This window comes from Paramisgurnus dabryanus, chromosome 4, assembly GCF_030506205.2.
Source record: "Paramisgurnus dabryanus chromosome 4, PD_genome_1.1, whole genome shotgun sequence".
Lineage (NCBI taxonomy): Eukaryota > Metazoa > Chordata > Actinopteri > Cypriniformes > Cobitidae > Paramisgurnus > Paramisgurnus dabryanus.
The window spans coordinates 46387815-46410898 of record NC_133340.1 but is presented as its reverse complement, the minus strand read 5'-3'; the positions used below and the strand labels follow the sequence as shown (position 1 = coordinate 46410898).

Sequence of the window (23084 nt, the reverse complement as noted above, 5' to 3'; positions counted from 1 at the left end):
TGTTTAATTCAATTACGTGTGATATCTGAGGGAAATTTGGCAATTTTAGGGTATAAAGGCTTTCACCGTCAAGTTTTATTATATTAAAAATGTATTTATGTATGTGTGTGTGTATTTATATTCCTCTGTTTATCAAACCAGAGCGGTGATGATGTGGAGAGGCAGACCAGAGGGATACATGGCGAAAGAAGTTAAATGGCCCAGGAGATGTTCTGACTGACTTTGGAGTGCTTTTGGACTGTTTTATGCCTTCTATTAAGAGAAGGCTTAATTCTGTATGTTCATTCTGTATGATAAGTGAATAAAGCTTTTGTTTTTATGTGACTGAAGTTAATTATTTGTTTACAACACCAGCATCAATTATTTGATAAATAATTTTAAAAAGTTTATTAAAAATTTCCAAATAATAAATATTAATTGAAGTAACACATAAAACATCGAGTAAATACTTACATTTTAATTGACAGAGTCTTTACTGTAAGTTTTTAAAGATTCAACTGATTAAAACATTTTAGTTGAATGAACTATAAAGCTAGTTGAGCAAACATACTTTTTTATATTTGAGTCAAGTTTGGGCCAACTAAAAAACATCAATCCAGGTAACACTTTGGAGTCAGAAATTGAGTGAACGTAAAATTTCTGTGGAACTAGTTACTAAAAAATTATTCATTGAGCCAACCATTTATTTTTTCAGTGAGGGATGATTAGTAGGCCAACGGGCAAGTTTGGCCAGGATGCCGGGGCACACCCCTACTCTTTTTTTCGAAGGACATCCTAGGATTTTTAATGACCACAAAGAGTCAGGACCTCGGTTTAACGTCTCATCCGAAGGACGGTGCTTTTTTGACAGTATAGTGTCCCCATCACTATACTGGGGTGTTAGGACCCACACAGACCACAGGGTAAGCACCCCTGCTGGTCTCACTAACACCACTACCAGTACTTTTCAAGTGTGTATCCTCATGAAAATAATGCATTATAACTTACCATTAAACTTAAGAAATATAGTAGATATAATGGTTTTATGCATACTCGGAAGATGTGATTCACTGTTAATTGTGGGGTGCAGGGCTGTTATGGTAACGGGATACAGTGTGCTATGAGAGGGATTGTTCGCATTAGTAACTTAAACCCAAAAAGTTCACCAAGTTGTCTACTCTATATATAATGACAGATATTTTATTTTTTATGGTACATTTTTAATTTCTGGAAATATTTAATACAGAATATGAAAAATAATGCAGGATCCCAAAAAAATCGACATTTTTTTGCGCTATTCCGTGTCGCGAACAAGTGGAGGGACTTGCTGGTAAGCAACATCTAACTTCAGATTTTACAATAAGCATTTTTTTTTCTGGTAAGCCCTCAATTAAACGAATAAATGTGATCATTTAGCACATTACATATACTGTATTCGCTGCCAAGACGGACACAAATATGGTGGTGGGCATGGCGGAAGTGACGTCTTTTGTACCCATGAATATGCAGCTCATACTGGCGAAGTTTCAAAAAGCACATCTATCCATCATTAAAGTTCCAAACATCAAACACGGTCAGAATTTTTTTTAAAACTGGTCCCTATAGCTGTCACTAGGGTGGTACCCTTTACATTGGTTCTTGTGTCTCAGGACAAAACACACATAACAATTAGTAACAAGAATAATTTGCTTTGTGGGGCTTCAACACATTGGCTCTCATATGAGGAAATAACATTATTATTTGTGTCCAACTAAAGAAAGCAAGTCACATCTGGGATGGCATGAGCATAAGACAATTATAAAAAAAATCAACCCTAACTGCTCTGAGAGAGTACTGTAAAAAGCAATGTGAGCAAGATTGTGAAGATGCATTATCATCTAAAACACTTTTTTTTGCCATGCTGTTTTGACCCACTAAATATTTGTTGTTATCTGTCCAATAAAATGTAATTGGAGCTAATTATACCACTAATTAGCCTGATTAAAGCTTATCTTATTTACTTAAGGATTAGGGGTTTAAGTAAGACTTACAATGATTATAATGTGAGTGTGTTCAGGAATCATAACTGTACAATTCCCTTGCCTGCCCATGAGACAGAATACAAAGTAAGTGCAAAGCTGCTAGAGGCTGGAAAGGAAATCTGGAGGTGACGTGAAAAAACTAAACCAAGTCAGCTCTACCCCTGGGAATCATAAACACATTTACATAATGGTCTTTGTGTAGCTAAATTACTGACAGAGGTCATACGTTCATTTTAGCTCTGTACATTTCTGAAATGTGATATACCGATGGATACTGAATGTTTCAAATGGAATGTCATCTCTCAGGTGTCCACTTGGTTTGAAATCACTTCTTCCTGGGATGTAAGGAAACCTTGCTTGTGTACTGTATCAAGTTTTATAGGTTGGGTCTGCACCATATATGGTAAATAAGTTGTACTTACTGACAAATGTGTGGTACTTACTTTTAAGTATCTACATGGTAATTAATTGGTATCATTACTGTACTTACCAGTCGTAAGTACTTGGTAGTTATTATTTAACTCTAGTTAAGTACTGGGTAATAACATATACATACTTATAGTGTAGGTATACTGTAACTAACGAGAAACATTACTTTACTTACAAATGAATGTACAATAGTATTATTTAGTATTTGCAGGCAAGTTAGGGTAAATGACAGGTATTTATAGTGTACATATATGATAACTAATATCAAACACTACGGTACTTACAAATTGTATATACACAATAAGTGTGTACTAGTGAATGTACCCAGTGCAGTAGTTAATGCGTATGATGTATGTTATAACAATAAAACAGTAAAATGCAACACTTTATTTTAGAGTCCTGTTTCCATGCAGTTACCATGGACGTACTAGTGAATGTACCCAGTAGTTAATGCGTATGATAGTCAATGGTTGGGTTTGCCTCACAGTGACATGTATATGATGCTATATCTTAAGTGGTAGGTCCTATGTACTAACTGTGTAAAAAGCAACACTTTATTTTACAGTCCTGTTTCCATGCAGTTACCATGGACGTACTAGTGAATGTACCCAGTAGTTAATTCATACGGTTATTTAATGCTTGGTTTAAAGGACAAAGATACTGAGTACCAAAATGGCACATCAGTAATGTTTGTTCTTAGTTATCATATACGTATGGTATAAGTATAACTTACACTTGCCTGCAGGTACCACACACTTATCGTGTATATAGAATTTGTAAGTACAGTAGTGTTTCTCGTTAGTTACAGTATACATACACCATATGTGCCGGTCATTAACTTACACTGGCCTGTAAATACTAAATACTACTATTGTACATTTATTGTAAGTACAGTAATGTTTCTTGTTAGTTACAGTATACCTACACTATAAGTATGTATCTGTTATTACCCAGTACTTATCTAGAGTTACATAATAACTACCAAGTATGTACCACTGGTAAGTACAGTAATGATACCAATTAATAACCATGTAGATACCTAAGAGTAAGTCCCACACATTTGTCGGTAAGTACAACTTATTTACCATACTGTATATGTACAAGGTAAGTACACGTACTGGTAAATAAAGTGCTACCAAACTTTTTTTTAGTTGAATGAGCTGATGACAGCATAGAACCGCCAAAAATTTTACCTCCAAAATTTGAATACATACAATGCGCAGCTGCACAGAAGGAATATGAATGATATATAAACCTACAATACTGCATGCTTGCTGTATAACCATTTTATATCATTTATATCTACTATGTATCATATCACAACCAAACTCCATATTAAGTTTTTTTTAACTAAGTTTAGGAGGAGCATGGTCATGTAATCCAACCAATCAGCGCGAAGAGGTGTCTATAAATAGATGTCCCTCACCTCTGCCCTGTGATTTTCAAAATGTATATTTTAAAGATCCATTTTCTTTAAGTTTCCATTGTAGAGATTAGTAGTTAATTTCGTATGTTTTACATATTGTTGAAGAGAGTGCTCGATGCACTATATGTTTAAGAAAGTGATTATATTCACTTAGAATATTTTGTCTTAAATAATAAGTTCAACCATATCACTAGGGCGACACGCTGTGTCATCTGGTGGGGAATTGCCCAAATGCACCCCCCCACCCTTGGGCACAGGCCTGGTCTGCATTCCTCTTGTAATGTAAGCATTCACAAAGGATGTCATTAGCTGGGACACACAGATGGATATATGCTTGAATTTTCAAGACCAATGATTCTGTATTGTTGCTGAATGTCCTGTTTATAACTGTTTAAAAAGCAATTTAACTGTTTCTGGAAGGAGCAATGGTGTTCAATGTATCAAAACACGTTAAAGGCCTAATATTGCACTGTGTCACCCTGCATATGAGGTTACAGATAACTAAAGGACTGAATTAAATAATTATAACTAGTAGCTTGCGTTTTGCAACCCGTAAGACGTCTGCTAGCCCGGGCTGAAAATGCTAAGAGTGTTCTATCTCTGTGAATATTAGATTATTTTGACATTTTAGTTGCTGAGGCCTCAGGTTAAGATGAAATACTGTTCATTTGTGGCATCCCATTATGTGTGCTGTGGAATTTGTATTTTTGTAGCATGTGGCCGGTTGCATCTCTGCTTGAGGGCACAATGACCTGTGTGCTGAGGAGCAAGAAGACCGGCACTGATTTAATGTTCTCTCCAGAGCTGATGGCCCTTGAGCTACAGTGTTGCATCTATAGTGAAATGAAAGAGAACATGGAAAGCTTCTAGTGCCTATAAGAATTCTTGCCCAGTCAAGCTTCCACAGGGAGAACAAACTGGACAAGCTAAGCAATTCAAAAGCCAAGCTGCAACACCTCTTATGAATTTAGAAGTTCTATGACAACAAAGATTTCCTTCTCAGACTGCAGTTTTTGCCACTGTGGACTTTATGCTGTCTTTCTTTGGTAGACACTACAGTGCTAAACAAGCGTGATGTGGACCAACTGCTATATTATTGGGTGGCACTCTAGACATACTGTATTTACTTAGAGCTGGAAGAGCTACTCAAACTTTGAAACTCAAAAATTGACCTTATGGGTTATGGGTGAAGGAAGATGAGGGAAGCTTTGAAGGTGAGATGGGAATGGGAGAAAAGGGAACTCTGAACAACTTTAACTAAAACTTCACAAAGGCCTTCTGTATGGAAGATACAATAGCACAACACTAACACACCTATATGCTCTTAACATATATTGTAACAAAAATCTGTTTGCAAATTAATTCTATTTTAAATAATAATAAATTAATGACATTTAAGCCAAACTGGTACTTCACTACCTTTTCTGTATGTCAAGAAAAGCACTTAAAATTTTCATGGGCTCATTAAAGCCTTAAGTGCTGGAGTGGAAGACAGTGGCATTGCATGTGAAAACATAAACCCAGGTCTTGCTCAGCTGACAACACTGAATAGGGAAATCATATAGGGTGTCACCAGCAAAGCTACTGTATTAACCAACCCTTCCATTAGAAGTTTATAAGTAGAAACAGAGACTGCTGGCTCACTTTAGTAGTAAAAAAAGGCTCATGCTAATGCTGAGGAAAGTGATTCTGCCACTCAAGTTACTTTGTGTTACATGGTAAAATTATTAGGTCTTGAAGCATCTAACTACAAATATTTATGAGAGAGTGCACTAGTATATAATAACAGCTTGGATTGCGAGTGGCACTCTTCTGTCTCACTTTCCCTTCCATATTTCTTTCTCTGAACTGTTAATAAAAATAATTTAAGTACTATACAACCACATTTTAATAAAAAAATGAAAGCAGTAAAGCATGAATCCTGCAATCATACAGTAGTACTATTCCCTTTTAACAGATAGAACTCAGAGAGTAATAGTAAACGATAGTCTGTCTCATAATAAAAATACTGTAGTACTGGTGTTCCACAGGGCTGCGTCAGCTCACCAGTTCTTTTTACACTGTACTCAAGGGCTCATTATAGTTCTGCGTAGGTCTTACAGCATAGCCTCGATGGCAATTACACATGCAGACTGCTTGTAGGCAGTATCCACGCGTGTAACCCACAATAGCAATACACCAGCCAAGGAAGAAGCAGCTTGCTCAGTGAACCCACAAAAGAAAAAGAAGCAGTGATGGCGGTGAATAGACAGCGACTTTTTTGCAGTTTGAGTTAAATCACTCCTCAACTTGGTCCATCTTTGTTCTTTTCCGTCGAACAATGTACATTGAAGGAGGCTTAAAGGATTTTAAGTGACCCCGTCACATATATTACGTCCCTGTTACGAACTGCTACCCTCTGGTTAAAGGTACAGGTTTTCCTACTGTAAATTGACCCGCTTTAAGAACTTGTTTGTGCCGGTATCTATCAGACTTTTGAATCTGGAGCATTGAGACTCCCTTGTAATTTTGTGATGGTGTATATGGATGTGCATGCCTTTGTATGTAAAGTACTGTTAATAACTTTTAATATTTTTAATATCTTTAGAGGTACCAGGTGATGTTGGAATGTTGGTTTGAGTCTACTCCACATTTCCCTACTAGGGACAATAAACTATATTTCACTTCATTTTATTTCATTTCAAGTGTGTGTCCTTTGAAAGATAAAAACAAATGTATTACACTAAAAACTATATGTAAAACTTTTTCTAAGTTTGTTTGTTTAAATAAAGACTTATTATTACAGATCTATAGTTAGACCTTTACAATAAGTGGTCTTTAAATACTCCTTAAATGTTAGCAAAGCACAGTTCAGTGTCCTAATCTCTAAACTCTGAGCTACCAAATAGAATAGCTCCTTTCATAACCTTCCCCAGACATCAGCCACACAGGATCGGCCACAGGCAATCCGACTTAACCAAGGACAAACACGCAGCCAGGAGAGTATTTCTGCAGGCCTCCTTCATCTCTATTTGACATGTGCTGACTCTTTGCTCCATTAGGACATGAATAAAGCCTTCCATACAGAGATAAAGAAAGAGCTCCAGATTTGATGTGTACTGTATGTTCACAGGAAGGGTACACTGACTAATCTATACTCATCCCTGCTTCTGCCCCTGAGACACAACATGCTTTATTAGTCTGCTGCCCCTCACCTGAGGCACAACCAAGAGAGATATTTGACCAAAACCGCAAACCCAATAACAGACTATCGATTAGCAGCCAACGCTTCACTATAGCACAAAGTTAAATCTATAAAGAAATAAAAAAGGGCCTCATACCGAGAAACATTTTGATGGTCTTCACTAGTGCAAGAGCCATGCATTTGTTTCTGGTGGTGTCGAGATACTGAAGCATACAAGAAAGAGATAGCCAGGAGAAAACACCTAATAAGAAACGCCTCTTTATTGCATTTATCCCTGAGGCTTTTCAGGTAAGATAGTATTTACTGTAGTTTGAAAATGCAATGAATTATTTCGAAACCAAGACCCCACAATGAAACATCAAACACGTTTACATGCAATCTTAAAAGGATTTGTGAACACCTTAAACTTAACTTAAACAACTTTAAACTTAAAGGTTTAAATAAAATTCTGCTCTGAATGTAAACACATTTGTCAGAATTTGACTATGCATCTGTATTTTAATTATTTGGAATGGGATGGTTAACAGTTAACAGTGCATGTAAGAGGACACTAATGGACACATGATAATTTTATTCATGAATAATGAGCTAATGCAAGTATTTGTAGTATAGTACACTTTTAAAAACAATTCTTAAAAGGTTCTTCATCAGATTATGTAGTTCCAAAATGAATCTTTAAAATCCACATAACCATTCTGTTGCACAAAATGTTTAAAGAATGAAAAATGTTCTTTAGAAGAAAAAAAGACAAGAAAGACATTGTTTCACCTAAAAATAACCTTTAACTAAAAGGTTCTTTCAGGAACAAACAATGTTACTTTTACGCCATTTCTCTTCTGCGTTTCTAGTATTTTAGGTGTGCATGTAATAATGATGTTGCTGTTATAAGAAATACTCACAAACTATTAAATGGTTTAGAGTAATAAAAGCAATCATAATTGGTCAAAAGACAGTGGACAGTGCTTGGTCAAATACTCATGCAGAAAGAATAACAATTACAGGTTTAATATGTGCTTAAAACACATATTATTCTGTTGAATAAAGACAACCTCACATTACACTGTAAAACCAAAAAAGATGTTAACCCAGCACAACAAAAACATCTTCATACTAATTTCCTTTGGCTTTTTTACTCAACATTTGAGCCAAGTAGTTTAAATGACTTAATATACTAAGTAATGTCTTAGTTATTTCACTTCACTGAAAAAAGAAAAATCAGTATAGCTTATATAGCAACTTAAAATAGCTTATTGTTAATCAACAAATTTCTGAGTTCAGGGCACACTCACATTATCCCAACCGCGCACAAGCAGGTTTGACTCACAAAGTGTGCTTCATTTGACTAGTTTGATCACTCCATAGCGTGCCCTGGCCCACTTCCAGAGATGGCCTCGGGCACAGGTTCACTTTGTCTCAGGCGCGGAACGTGCAGTGTGATCGCAAAAGGAGAGCCGTCAATTATGTGTCCAGTCACTTTCATCTGACTTCGTAAAAACCTTCTGATTACGTGCAGCAGAATGTCTAATTAAGTGAATGTCTAAGCGGCCCAAGTGACATAGCATCTACGCAATATGATACACGTGACAGTGTGTCATCGCAACCCCAAATGACTAAAAAAAACACAGACTTAAAGGAACAGTATGTAGGATTGTGGCCAAAACTGTTACTGCAGTCACAAAACTTGTGGCTAAAACTGGTACTTCAATCACACAACTGGTGGCCAATACACAACATGACAACATAAACATCAGTTGAGGGCTGCAACTCCACTTTTTAAATGACAATATCCTGGCTGGACCACTGTTGTCAGTGATATAAGTATTTGAAATGAAAATGATTTCTTAATGTCTGGTGACATATCAGGGCCATTTTTTGATTAATTGATATAAATTTCTTATATACTGTTCCTTTAACATTATGATGAGCATCGGTTCAATTCAGTTAGGCCCCCTTACTCAACTATATTTAAAAAAAAAAAAATTAACAACAGAATATAACTTGACGCAATAGATGCTGGGAACTTGTTGGGAACCCTTTTAAAATAGTTTGTTGCAACATGGTGAGGGCTAATATTATGTAATATACACAAAATAATTAAAGGACTTTTTGACAAAAAAGATATTTGTTCAAGATATGTACTTTGTTTGTTAGGAGAATATTTTTAAGTTGGATTTTTTACAGTGTAGTTGACTGATGGATAATAAACTTTACAATGGCCCACACATCTCTGTTAAATTCTCTTATTTTTCTTCTTCTTTTTTTTAGATCTTTTTCTCTTCAAATTACAAGAATTACAATTTACAGTGTCTTGTTGAAAGATCCCAAATTGTTCTCCCTATATTCCTTTATAAGTAATGTAATGACAGCTCCCATTAAAGGGTTATATTATCAGTTACTATTCTCTGCTGTTACTCTGCCAAAGTATCAGAGGAATAAAGCTGCTATAAATGAGAACAGACCACAGTAATGTTCTCAAAATCCTTTTGCTAGTAAGAAACATAAAATGAGGATCTCACAAAGCAAAAGCATTTTTTATCAAAGACACAAGTGTGATGCAAGATAAAACTGTTATTGTTAAAAGGTTCTAAAAATATATTTTAATTCAAAAATGTTTGGTGTTTTCCATGAATATGGTACAAGTAGGGCCTGAATCTCATGTTACCTTTGTCTGAGTATTTTGATAATTTTTAACTATTTTAAAAAGCTAGAAAGTTGTAGTTTTACAAAAGCAGTCAACATAAAAATTTAGGTCAAACAACAAAGAAAATAGAATATAGAAAATACAGAGTACCATTGAAAGAACAGAGAGTAAAATGTAGTAAAATTACACAGAATTATAATAAACATTTTTATGTTACAGCTGAAAAGACTGGCAATTTTTTTTTTTAAGACTTGATGTGTTAAAATTTAGTTAGATAGTTCATTTTATTATGAATAATAGTTATCAAACATATCTCATATGTTTTCAACAAAAAATCGAATTATTTGTCTGCAGTGTGGGTACAAAATTCAATAAGCAAACCACCTGAAACCTTTTGGCCACTATAAGGTACACTCAGCATTTTTTGCATATAGAACAAGACTCTTCCAATGAAAGTAAGCTCCACCCTCTTATCCAGCCAACCTATTAAATGCTGAATTCCTGCACTAACTGTTTGTGTTAGCAGTAAACTTCTGTGGAAATCTCATCTGGCCAGACCACTGTTCTCCCTCCCTGTGTCGCTCTCACACTGCGTTTTGGGCATTATCAACATGTGGCGCGTGTCCTTGACACACTCAGCAAACTCAATCATGGCTCATTCCCTCCACCTCTCCCTCCCCCACTTTTAATATGAGGTTGCCTGGTAAAGTAACAGGAATCTAATAATGGTGACAGTGGGGCTGTTTTGTTACCCTTCCCTCAAATTCAGAAAGAGAGGTTAATGAAGGGACTGAAAAAAGTGACATGATAAAAACCATATAATTTAACAATATTACAAATTCAATGTACATACCTAATAATTAAAAACATAATATACACAAAAATTATTAAACTCTCTGTAATTCAATGTGCTTTTAACTAGTGTGATGTTTGCTTATGTGTGTAACTTGGCATTTATTATTTTTTTACTGTGTATTTATGTATTTGTATGTGGTTCGCCTATACTTGTGATGGGCCGTTAAAAAAAGATGAAGAATACTAAAAAAGTAAAAAACTTCACTAGTTACACAGGCTTGAATAAATCGGGCAGATCATGTATTTCTTTTGATCTAATAATGTCAACAAGTTTGTATGAGAGTAAGGTACAGAGGTAAGGGATAGAGCATTTCGTTAGCCTGGTATGACAACATCTCACTGATTCAGTGAAACAAACCTGCTTGTGTCTGTATCACGGCATGCTGTCTGGCCTGCCCAGTTTACAGATGCTGAGAGGAATTTTGCACAGGGTTCTTTGATAAATGTTAAGGTCATGGTAAGAGAAAGAGAGAGACAAGAGTGTGAAAAAGGTGAGGGAGGATGGGACACATGTCTCGTCTTGTGCATGCTGCTGTGACTGTATTAGTGGAATGCGAGCGTCACATGAAAGAGCTCTGTGAGAGGCAGCATTTCTGTCTGCTCAAAAGCCGCACTGTCCCCCTCTCTGCACACACACCTAAAGGCACACATACTGCTGAGGCCCTGTTTACATTATAGCATTTGCTTTTTAAAAAGTTTTTAAAGGCATTTTAAGGCATTTTTTTAAGGCATTTTGAAATGAAAACGACCCTCGTCTATAGACTGTTTCATTGAGCGCACGTGCAGTGACGCGATAAGTGTCTGGTCCGAACTTCACTAGTTGCTGAAACTGAACTCTTAAACAAATACCTCATCGAAATTAACAAATGTTTTGGGTTCATATGTATTCTACGTGTTGTTTATTTTGCTTGTTATATAAATAAACTACTTTAAAAGAACTTTGTTGTTATTTATTCTTCACAGAGTTTACCGAAAGTTACGTGATGACCACGAAAGCCGCATGATTATGTTGTTACTGCTGAAACCGTCTATACTGGCTTTTCACAAAAATATCTTCATCCCCACTATCCACAGCCATAAACACATGAAACAACAATTCATGCACACTGGGCATGCACATGAGTGTAAAGTGTACTTGAAGCATAAAATAAAATTCAGCAAATGCAAACTTCAGGTGATGCATATCCTGATGATTTGCCTACACCAAATAACTTTTGTTCCCTTTACCTGTCTCTGTTTTCTCTGTATGTGCAGTGTGTGTTCCCTCAAAAAAGCATGGCAGGCTACAGTATAAAAATATCTATATGACATTGATTTTTAAAAGTGTGCGCCTGACCTGGACACTAGGTAGCAACACAGAAATGTCAAAAAGCGCAATCGGCTAAAGTATTAAAAATTGGTTTGAGGTCATAAGCATGCCACAATCTAATGTGCTGCTACATCATGCTCAGAATACGCATGCAAATTAAATTTTTGTGCACTGAAGGATGGTTTAGAGATTAAGGATTCACATTTTATAACTGTCTGTCAATGTATTTCTGAGGTGAAATCATTGCGAATTTCAGTGAAATGCATATGTACAAAACATAAGCTGCCTAAGTAACTATATACTTTCTTACCTTCTTACTTCTGACGTCTTTCAAAAAATAAATCGTATATACAGTACATCTAAAAGGGGTAAATGTGCAATGAGCAAGGTTTTTTTTCAAAGTTTTAATTTGCTGATTAAATGTACTTTAAATATAACGTTACCAACGACTAACAGTAGCCATGCAGATAATATATCAGATGGCGCTATTTAACAGTATTTACATCACATAACTATTAATATACACTTTTACACTAACGAAAGCACTGTAATAATAAAGACACTTTGAAAAATGCATTTCCTGTGGGGACATTCAGCATATTGGCTGTTTCTCAATTCTAAAAAAGCAAAGAACGGAATTGCGTTCTCGTGGAGACTGGTCTTGCCAGGCGACCTTGGAAGAATGAACTCAGAAGGTCGCAAGAACACAGAACGCACTTGTGAGAATTGAGATGTGTGCGATCTTCCTGCTGGTCACGTGACCTCCCCGGATTTCAACGCGCAAGTCTGCACTCTATGCATACTCGATATCAAGAACTAATCCGGGTATTTGTCTAAATAAGCAATTTCTTTTATCATTCTGCTCTGTACTTAGTAAGCAGTCACACTTTTGAAATGATGGGGTCTCATTGGTCCGTTCCATGGACAAAACAAAACAAATCAGAGGTTAAGTGCATAAGCAGGTCTATCCCTGTCCTGTTTTATTAAGACACAAATGCATCGCTGAAAATCCCATTGTTGCCTTTCTATACAGCACATTCTGTATGGCAAAATATGGCGTTACATCTTACTCTATACTACCTCCATATAAACTATAAAATATAAATCACACACAATCACCATACACCTCCCCACTGAGTACTTCAGGCTTCTGTTTTGAGCTTGCCTGTAAATCCACAACATTCCCTGCCCAGCTCAATTCACTCTGTGAAAAGAAGTGAATTATTGTCTTAGTTCTTCAGAAGAGCAGAGGTTTCCCTTAAACGATCATTTCCTTACATCATTAATCCAGCTCCGGCAACTGAGCATTTCTGTTTAACAGCAGCATTTACAGCTATTTAGCAGCAAAAGTATCTTTGGCAATGAAGCAGCAATACAAAAAAGGATGACCTGATCTCTGAAAATGTTCAGCGACTATATACTTTTATTTCATTTTTTTTATTATTTTAAAAAAAGAATAATATAAAAGTGTATGTTTGACTCTTCGACCGTTGGTATGCTTTTGCACGATTATGCTACATACCACCATAAAACCACACAACCTGAAAAAATACTTGCAACAGCAGAGGCAAAATTTATCTAACTTTTCCATGTCTTCCCAGTATTTCTTGAATGTTACTAGTTGGTGTTTTTGAAGGTTTTTCCCTAAGACATATGGGCCTGGTTTCATAGACAAGGCTTAGCTAAAGCCAGGACTAGGCATTAGGTAAATTAAGATGTTTAAGGATCTTTTATAAACATGCCTTAGACAAAGACATTACAATCTTGAGACAAATCAATGGCGCTGGCATATTTTTCAGTTGAGACAGCTCAAACATGTGTTTTAGTCTAGGACTTGCCTAAAGCCTTGTCTGTGAACCCAGGGTATGATGTTTACTAATGAATTTGTATATGACTATGATCTAACTATTCTGTGATTTGATTAGAAATAAACTAAAGATTAACATTGAAGGCCATTAACTTCATTGTACTGCTCTAATTACAATGCAACAGCTTTAAATTAAGTTGTGTAAGATGGTTTAATCGGACGTACGTGTGTTGCTGGCCCGAAGTAAACTTCTTGTCTGTATGTGTTTATTGGTCCGGCCAGTGGCTAAACTGACCCCTTGAACAAATACCTTGTTGAAAATTAAATGTTTAGGTTTCCTAAAGATGAGGGGAGACGGTGAGCATAGATCACTGCTCTGAAGAGAGTTTTGGCAGCCAGGCAAGAATTCAAGGATCTGTAGCTAACACTGTATACAATAATTTTACATAGTTATACTAGCTCAGTTTAGTAGTTGATACATGTTAGATATGATATATGAATGAAATGGTGATTTACTTGTCATTTATTTAGCTTGTTTTCAGAAATAAAAGTACTCTCAAAGGACTGATTCATCAGTATGCAGAAGTCAACCGATGTTAGGTTTGATTTTTTATTAATCTCTTTAAATTGTGTATTGTTTTTACAATCTATATTGTCACCTACAGCTCTGATAGTTCCATAAGGAAAAGTGCCTGAATCCTAATGTTCTGTACAAAAACCAGAGACGGGTGTGTCTTTTTCCATCAGTACAAATGTACTTAAAATGCAATTTTAAAAAAGCACTGTTCCTTGGTGTGTGCTCAGCTGTTTTTCTGGCCTACCTGTTGTAAAAAATTTTACAGTACAGACCAAAAAGAGCATAGACCATTAAGTTACAGGTTTTTTTTATTCGCTTTGGTACAATTTTCACAATCATGTGGTAAAACCTCACAACTGTTTGTACCAGGGACGTGCACAGACATTTTGAGGGGCAGGGGCTCAAGTGAAATAAAGGGCACTTCTCATAATTATGTATAAAAAAGTATATATATTAATGCAATTCTGACTTCCTTTTTAAAAAAATATTTAAAAAGTTAATTAATTTTATCTTCCTCAAACTCACGCAATTGTTTACTTTTCAAAAGATGTCTACAAAATAATCAGTTGTTCACACAGACACCATGGTCTCCTTAGTAGTCTAGGTTTATAGAGCAGGAAAGGAAGCCATTACACAATGTGCATGTTTTGAAAACATTAAATTAAACATTAATTACAAATTTGTTAAAATGCTAAAAACAAAGTTGTGACTGCTGAGTTTGCGCTACATGCCAATAAATGCTATATCATATTATTAGTTGTTACTCAAAATGTATTTTTGTCTAATAAGGGCTCAAAATATAAGGTCTGTTTACTAATGTGAGCTTCTGGCATGAGCCTCAGAGCAGAGCAATCAGAGCAGAGCTCAACATTATTATTCATGACCCTTTCAAATAGGGCAAAAATAGACCATTTCATTCAAATGAAAAATTCTAGGGTTGTAAATGGACATGTAAAAACGTTTCTGAATAATTTTTGCACTTAATAAAGCAACATACCTTCTATGTAATTGTCAAAGAACAATTTAACATATTATGACAACACATCCTATGGCACCCGCACCTTTAATCTTAGGTTTCATATTTATTAGGATTACACATGTCAGAAACAACAAATATAGATTAGGCCTATTTTATTTGTATTTTATATTTTACTTTTTTGTGATGTCAGTGAAAATTCAGACTGGGCAAGTAAAATACTGAACCATCAGATTTCTTCCCAATCTACTACAGCACTCCAGTATAACACATTATACTTATTTAAAAGCCATTACAAAAAACGCAAAAAAAAGCTTACTACTGTAATTAGCAATTATATTATTGTTTGTGCTTTCTTATTTTATGAGCAGTGTATTTAAACTACATACACTACACTGTTACAAGTTTGCAACTCTTCAGGTTAATATGGGATTGCCATGGAAAACAATGTCCCTGAATCGTTATGTGTAACAACGTGTACCATATTTTGTGCATAAACTGTTAATATAAGAATGCTTTCTTCCTCACACACTTACCGGTAGCTGCCTGCATAATCATGCACATGATCGTGTCTCGTTCAGGGCAGGCTGAGCTTTGGCGCTTGAAGCGCGAATGATGCAGCACGAGTGTAGACAGACCAATCATAAAGCGAAGTAAGTTAGAGAGGCGGGACTAAGGAAAGGTAAAGCCAATCATATTAGCGATTTAAATTTTGGAGGCGGGACTCATTTGTTAACCGTTTGTGTGCCACAAATAGCGCTATTTTTCTTTATATAAGAGTTTCAATCTCATTTAAATGATTTTTGAATAAATTCATGTTAAATTAAATAAGCAACAAGTAAAAAACACAAGAAACAGACAGACATCAGTTGTTATATGAATAAAGATCATATTATTTTTTTTTTTTAAAAAGCACCCCAGAAAAAAAGGGCACTTTCTCTCCAGGAATAAAAAGGGCAGGTGCTCAAGCCCCCTTTGATGTCTATGTGTTCACGTGCCTGGTTTGTACAAAACTCAAAGCAGATCATCAAATAGTCAGTTTTTTCAAACATGTAATCACATGTTCAATTGACTTAGTACAACACACAAAATTATACATTCACTTTTTCACCACACTTAATCATTGTATCATCAAAGAAATACCTTTCATATGAAGTAATTGTCTTTCACAATGCAATGCTCTCAACACTTTTGATATGCTGCTCATCTCATTTGCGAAATACATTTGACCAGCACTAAATCCAACTGATCTTACAGTTTTTTTCAATTGCTAAACGACAGTGGGCACAACTGGAGTCACATGTGCAAAACTCTAACTACAGTCTGCACAGCAGCAGTTCATGTGGACCAAACTCTAGTTCATTTTTCATTGCTTAAACACAGTTTTCAAAACTCTACACACTTATTCCATGACTTTAACCACAACCTGCACAACACTGTGGATTTACAGCACTTTGTTCAAATGCTAACACACTGTTGTCAAAACTGTGAACCACACATTCAAAACAGAATTGATTTCAGCCTTGTGCCTTTCAAACACTGCTGATTGCAATTTCATATACATATAAATTCCAATTTCATATATATTTTGTATATATATAAAATAGTACCTTTCATATAAATATGATATATATGATATATAGGTAGAGCTCAGAAAGACTAATTTTGGAAATGGAACAAGGAAGACGATTTGTGGAGGGAGAAGGGTGCCAGGTAGTGGCCTGATGCTAGAGAGGCACGATTAGCCCCTCAAATATTTGTTTGAATTACAGTATGTACTTTTAGTTTCTTTTTTTCTCATTATTGTAATTCTGGTAATTGCTACAGAGAATTGAAGCAAACTGCTAATTTTCATTTACCATAAAGAATTGTTCTGTTCTAAAAATGTAAATAAATAATTTGATAAATCAATAAATAAATAAATCATTCTTTGAAGAAAACATTACTTTTTATAAAGTCACTGAAATTGAAAACTGTAAAGTTGAAAAGTTTATATTTTCTGTATTGGTGTTTGATGCTATTGTTTTTCCTCTCAGTGTGTTGTGAGTGACAGTGTGTGTTATCTCAGTGAAGGTTGTGTTTAGTGTTTGCCTGCACTGATCTGTTTTGAGCCATGTGTTACAGTTTTTTACAATCACTTTGCTACTATTTTCAGAACCTTGATGTCATTTTTCACAACTCTAGACACAAAACTCACAACCAAAGATCAAAATGCACATTTTTCAAAACTCTTAACTCTTTTCTCAATTGCTTGGATACAATACACATAAAACTTGGATCATTTGTTCATTCAACCAAAATCACATGTTCAATATGACACAACTTAACATTAAAGTACTACTGTTTCAAAAGGCTATTCACACATCACATTTCAAATAAGTGTCTATTCATTTTCTTACAATGATCTAACTATCAATCAATACAACTGCCCAAAATGATAAGTAACTGTTGCATTATTCGTAATAGTTGTATGGAAACAGACAAAGAATCTTCCATGTTTACTGAAAATCATGAAAGTTTCAAGATAATGAGGTTCATTGTAACCAATAAGCATGGAGCATGAACCAATTATCACAATACTGTATAGATGCAGGCCCTTGTAATTGCTTGTCCAATTCTGCCAACTTGTTACTGATGATTGAGTGCAGATTGTGAAATGATGTGACCTATGTTGTGATTGTACTGTAGTGTTTTCATCAATACATTACAAACTTTGTTCAATGATTCCAATGTGTCTGTCGTATTCTCTCTACTACTGCAGAACTTTTACAGATATGTATTTGCTCTACATGTACCATAATGAAATCTGTATCACCAATTTTGTTCTACAATACTTAATGATTGTACAAACAATGACTTAGTGAAAGTATCAGTTGCTTGTGTGTGGGTGATCTATAGTTATGTTTCCATGGTATTTCACAGTAAATTTGTGTTTTGAAACAATGATTGTGCAAGTGCAAGATGTCTTTAAAGATGTGAATGCACAATGCAATGTTTTGAACACTAGACAGCCTGTGTTACAAGTGATTACAGTTTTGAGTTTTGTATCTAGAGTTGTAAAAAAATGACATCAAGGTTCTGAAAATAGTAGCAAAGTGATTGTAAAAAACTGTAAGAGTTGTGCTCAGGTGACTTTTGGTAGTGCAGACTGTAGTTAGAGTTTTGCACATGTAGCTCCAGTTGTGCTCACTGTCGTTTAGCAATCGAAAAGAACTGTAATGGTTAATCACTGAACCATTTGGTAAACCATTTTCATTTCAGCAATATACAGTATATGGATTTTGAGAACTACAGAAATAAAACCTGTGTTTGTACGAACATATAAATTATGTGTAACCACACATGATAAAATACTCTTTATTGCTAATTGATTTTACATAGTGGTAACCAAAGTTGGTCATTACAGTAGATCCAGTTTACTGTAAAAGTGGGGGTGAAACACTGGCAATTTATTTCAACATGAAGCAGGACAAACAGCAAGGAATAAGAAGATCTTTTGGACAAGGAATCCGTCAGAGAGGTGGGCATGGGCACCTACAGAGAGGTCAAAGAGGTGAACGAAAATCTACGGCCAAATGCTCAAGACAGGCTTGATCCAAATTACTGTAATGTAATGTGTGCACTAAATTTTATGTTTTCATTCAGTTACATTATAGAAAGTATAGCTATGTTACAATTATATCTGAAAAATAAAAACTACTGTATTTTGCTCAAATGATTGTAGAGGATGTCTTCATTGATCCTTCACTTGATTACACATAGGATGGATATTTTGGAAATTATAGATTATGTAAGTAATGTAAGTATATTGCCTAATGTGAAACTGTGTAATATGTATTTTATAGTACTGTAGCATATTAATTTCAGCACTTTTAAGGCTGATTTGAAACATGTATCTTGCATTGTTTGCTGTTGGATGAACTGATTGTTAAAAGTACTAAACCGAAAGAAGATCATACCTTTGTGTTTCGGTGATTAAACCAAATGTTCTCATTACATATTACAATAATCTTGTATTTGAAACAATGATTATGTGGACTGAAAACATGTGCAACTTACTGAAAGCATTACATCAGGTTTTGAAAGAATGACTAGCTGCGTTACAAGTGTGATCAGTTTGGATTTTTGTACTAAGAGTTTTGAAAATGTACACCTTACTTGTGAAAATAGTACCAAAGCGAATAAAAAACTGTAATGTTTATGATATTTTATTGTGGCTTTGTCCATCAAGCAAATACATTTTGCATTCTGGCTAAATGCATTCTTGCAAGTATGCAGGAAAGCGCCACATTCAGGTGACAAGCTTGATGCATAGCCATGGAAACCAATGTAATGTGCTTTAAAAAAACTCACTTCAGGAAGTTTAAAACCTACTTGTAAACGAGTTACAGGTCACACCAGCTGTTTTTTTACAGACTAAATACAATAATAATAATAATAATAATAATAATAATAATAATTGCAAGCATTTGTATTGTGTTTTATAAGTAGCGAATTTCTGCTCATAAGGTTTGACAGTTTTACAATTGCCACCAACTCAAAAAAGCTATAAGATGAAATGAGCAGTGTGTGTGTGTGTGTGTGTGTGCGTGTGCGTGTGCGTGTGCGCGTGCGTGCGTGCGTGTGTGTGTGTGTGTGTGTGTGCGTACGTCCATGTGTGTGTTCGTGCGTGTGTGTGTGTGTGTGTGTGTGTGTGTGTGTGTGTGTGTGTGTGTGTGTGTGTGTGTGTGTGTGTGTGTGTGTCTGTGTGTGTGTCTGTGTGTCTGTGTGTGTGTGTGTCTGTGTGTGGAGGGTAGGTAGAGGGTCAGAGAACATAGGGCTAAGTGGACCTGCTCTTCATTAAGACAATGTCTCCAGGGGATGTCACTAGGGCTACCTGTCTGTGCGCTTATTGAACCGTCTAACCATCATCTACCCTCTTACGCTGCCAGGGCCCCTAGAGAAACACACCAGCACCGTTGACAAGTACAGCCTTAGACTGCATCTTTAACATGAAAGCACCTCTTCATTTAACCTCCCTCTCTCTTTCACACACACACACACACACACACACACACACACACACACACACACACACACACACACGTTCATTTCTCCTACACTGCCCTTTCACTTTCCCTTGACTGAACCTCTGGTCTTTTTTTAAAGAGGCAAAGAAATGAGACTGAGAAAGACAAAGAGAAAGACAGAGAGAGAAAAAAAGATAGAGATGAAGAGGGAGGACATAACTGCGTTTGACTCTTGACATGGATCAGATGAAATGTTAAGTGTCCAGACAAGTCCAGGGAACCGTACAGATAAAAGTCATCAAATGACACTCTTGGAATGCAAATTGGCATTCTTGACTGCAGCACTTGAACAACTGTGCCCCATCACAGACAGTCGCTGAGATTAGGACAAGATGTGACGTTAGGCAGAAAATCTTACAAACCTTAGGCAGAGAGGCAAAATGACCTTTTTAACTAGTATATATTCAGCGATATCTCCTCTTGTCTGTGATATCTCTGCCGCTGAAATGCCTCAATGTTCACCTGCCCTTGTAAATCACTTTCTCTCTTTTCAGCAGAGTGAATGACTACGCAACACACACTAGGATGAAAAAAGCATGAAAAATATAGCATTTTTCATCAACAGGTTGTTACATTTTCATCTTTTCCAACTAACTGTATCTTTTAAAAATGTTTAATTATTTATTACAGTGAAAGAACAATAATTTAAATCCAGGCAATGTACAAATCATAAGGTTTTTGTTTAAAAAGAACTGGTTCATCTGAGTATAATCTAGCGTTTTAGTCTAAATTACTTGGATGGTGATTTAATCACACAAATAACTAATGATATCAAGAACATGCAGATGTTTATATTTTTGTATAGATTAATGCAATACTTAAATAAAACAAATCGATTAGCTTAGTGGACCTAAATTCATATATTGTAGTGTGCGTGTGTGTCAAATTTAATCGATAACATACAAAATACCTAAATATGTAAGACTATTGTTTTGGCAAAATTATTTTAAATAATGAATTGTATAAAATTATGCAATTTCAACTTATTGTTTGATAACTATAATGTGACAGCTATCTTCACCAAACACTGATTTAAATACAAAACACCTATGTCATTACAACACAACAGTTACGTGGTAAAGATGTACTTTCATTGTGTAGTTAAACTTAACCTGATGCCAGTGTGGTTGCATTGAATTTACTTATTTACCCAACAGCTATAACAAAATTATGATGACACTGCATTGTTAGCTTGGAATGTAAAATTCACCAAAATATTTCAACACTTCAACTTTGAGGGGGTTTTGGAGAAAAAACACTGAAACAACATTTGAACTTTTGACTAAAAACATACTGTATATGTTTTTAAAAAGTTTGTTAAAATAAAAACATCAATTTTAGGTTGTGTTATCAGTTTTACATTTGACATAAATGTGAATTATTTATGTATTTATTTTCTTATGACATTCGATGCTTAATTGACTGAGACAATGACAAAGGCATATATGGTGTTTAGATGAAAGTACAACGAAAGGGTCAGAGAATTTTCAGGTAAAGCAATGATCTTGTTTGTCAAGATGGTCAGCACAGCAGTTTTTTTATTAAACTACTAACCTAACTAAAGATGTATAACTCATAAAAGTCATTAACTAACATAACGCTTTACAGTTACGTTGTTTATGTAAAGTTAAGTTTTGTGTGCATTATGTGTGTTTATTTGATTATTATAAAAAATATGACATTTTTCAGCGAATAAAACTTACGTGAACTATTTATATGTTAAACGTTTTATAGTACCAATGTAGTAATACTTGCTAATGTTGTTATATTAGTTATTGTAAAGTGTTGATGCGTTGATCGGTTATAGCTACTCACCATTTCTTCATATTGTGTGAATGGCAGAATCAAGTTCAGGCAGATTTCGCCCTCATGTGGGGGTACTTTCTCCTCTTTTCTCTCTTCTTCTTCTTTACGCAAATCTCTCTGAAGTCACTCTAAACTTTATGTTTGCCTCATCAAATCTAAATCCATAAAACAACACTCCGTTATGTTAAGACGATAAAAATACAGTGATGAAAACGAATCAGTTCTAGCTCTCGTCATTCGCGTGTACTAAAGTCACTGTAGGCGAAGGAAGCCCGTTGGCTAAAATATAAGCAGTTTCGCTGGATCCAGAAGCCAAGCGCTGGTTCTGCGGCTTCAGATCCGCTCGTTTAAGCTACCCCAGCGGGACTCAAACGGGACTGAAGTGGGTGGGTAGTTTGAAGCACCGGGGTAAATCTCAGGCTGTCCGGGAAGAGAAAACTGACTGTCTTACTCAATCCCGGCTATTTCTTCTGCATAGTCAGCTCTCTCTTGACTGCTGCATTACAACGGAACATGGTAATATAGTGTAGTGTAGAAGTGTAGTGTAGTGTAGTGTATTGGCTTCTATTGTAAGTGACAGCATATTATCATTGTGTAAACTTTTTAATATAGCTGAATATTATATTCTGGTGTGGTTGATATCATTGACTACTTAAGTAGGCTATAGGGTATAAAGTATATGCTATGGTAGTGCAGCTACTATCTACTGTCAAGTACAGTTGAAAAAGTTAAAACTATTCTATTTTTTAACATTTCAACAAAATAAAAAAGTTTAAATCTTGCATTTAAAAGGGAAACTGGAATAGTGTGCACTTCACAGTTTTGCTTTTCAGTTTAGTAAACATACTTAAGTGACTTTTTAATGCTGTAAATTATTTTATTTGTAAATGATTTTTAAAAGGTTATATTAGGATCCAAAATAGTTTCAAGATTTGTCTCAAGATTCAAAACATTTTCTATATTTCTGAAACTTGAATCCCTAGACTGCTTAAACAGACCTGTCAT

At 35.3% G+C, this 23084-nt stretch overlaps 1 protein-coding gene across 3 annotated transcripts in view; it reads right to left on the bottom strand.

Moving 5' to 3' along the window:
* Window positions 1–22534, bottom strand: part of bnc2 (basonuclin zinc finger protein 2) — a 437581-nt gene extending 415047 nt beyond the window's left edge. For all 3 annotated transcript variants that reach the window (XM_065254835.2, XM_065254838.2, XM_065254836.2), the window contains exon 1: window positions 22089–22534. The gene's annotated coding sequence lies outside the window, so the exon portion shown is untranslated. The remainder of the gene's footprint in view (window positions 1–22088) is intronic.
* Window positions 22535–23084: the final 550 nt, after the last annotated feature.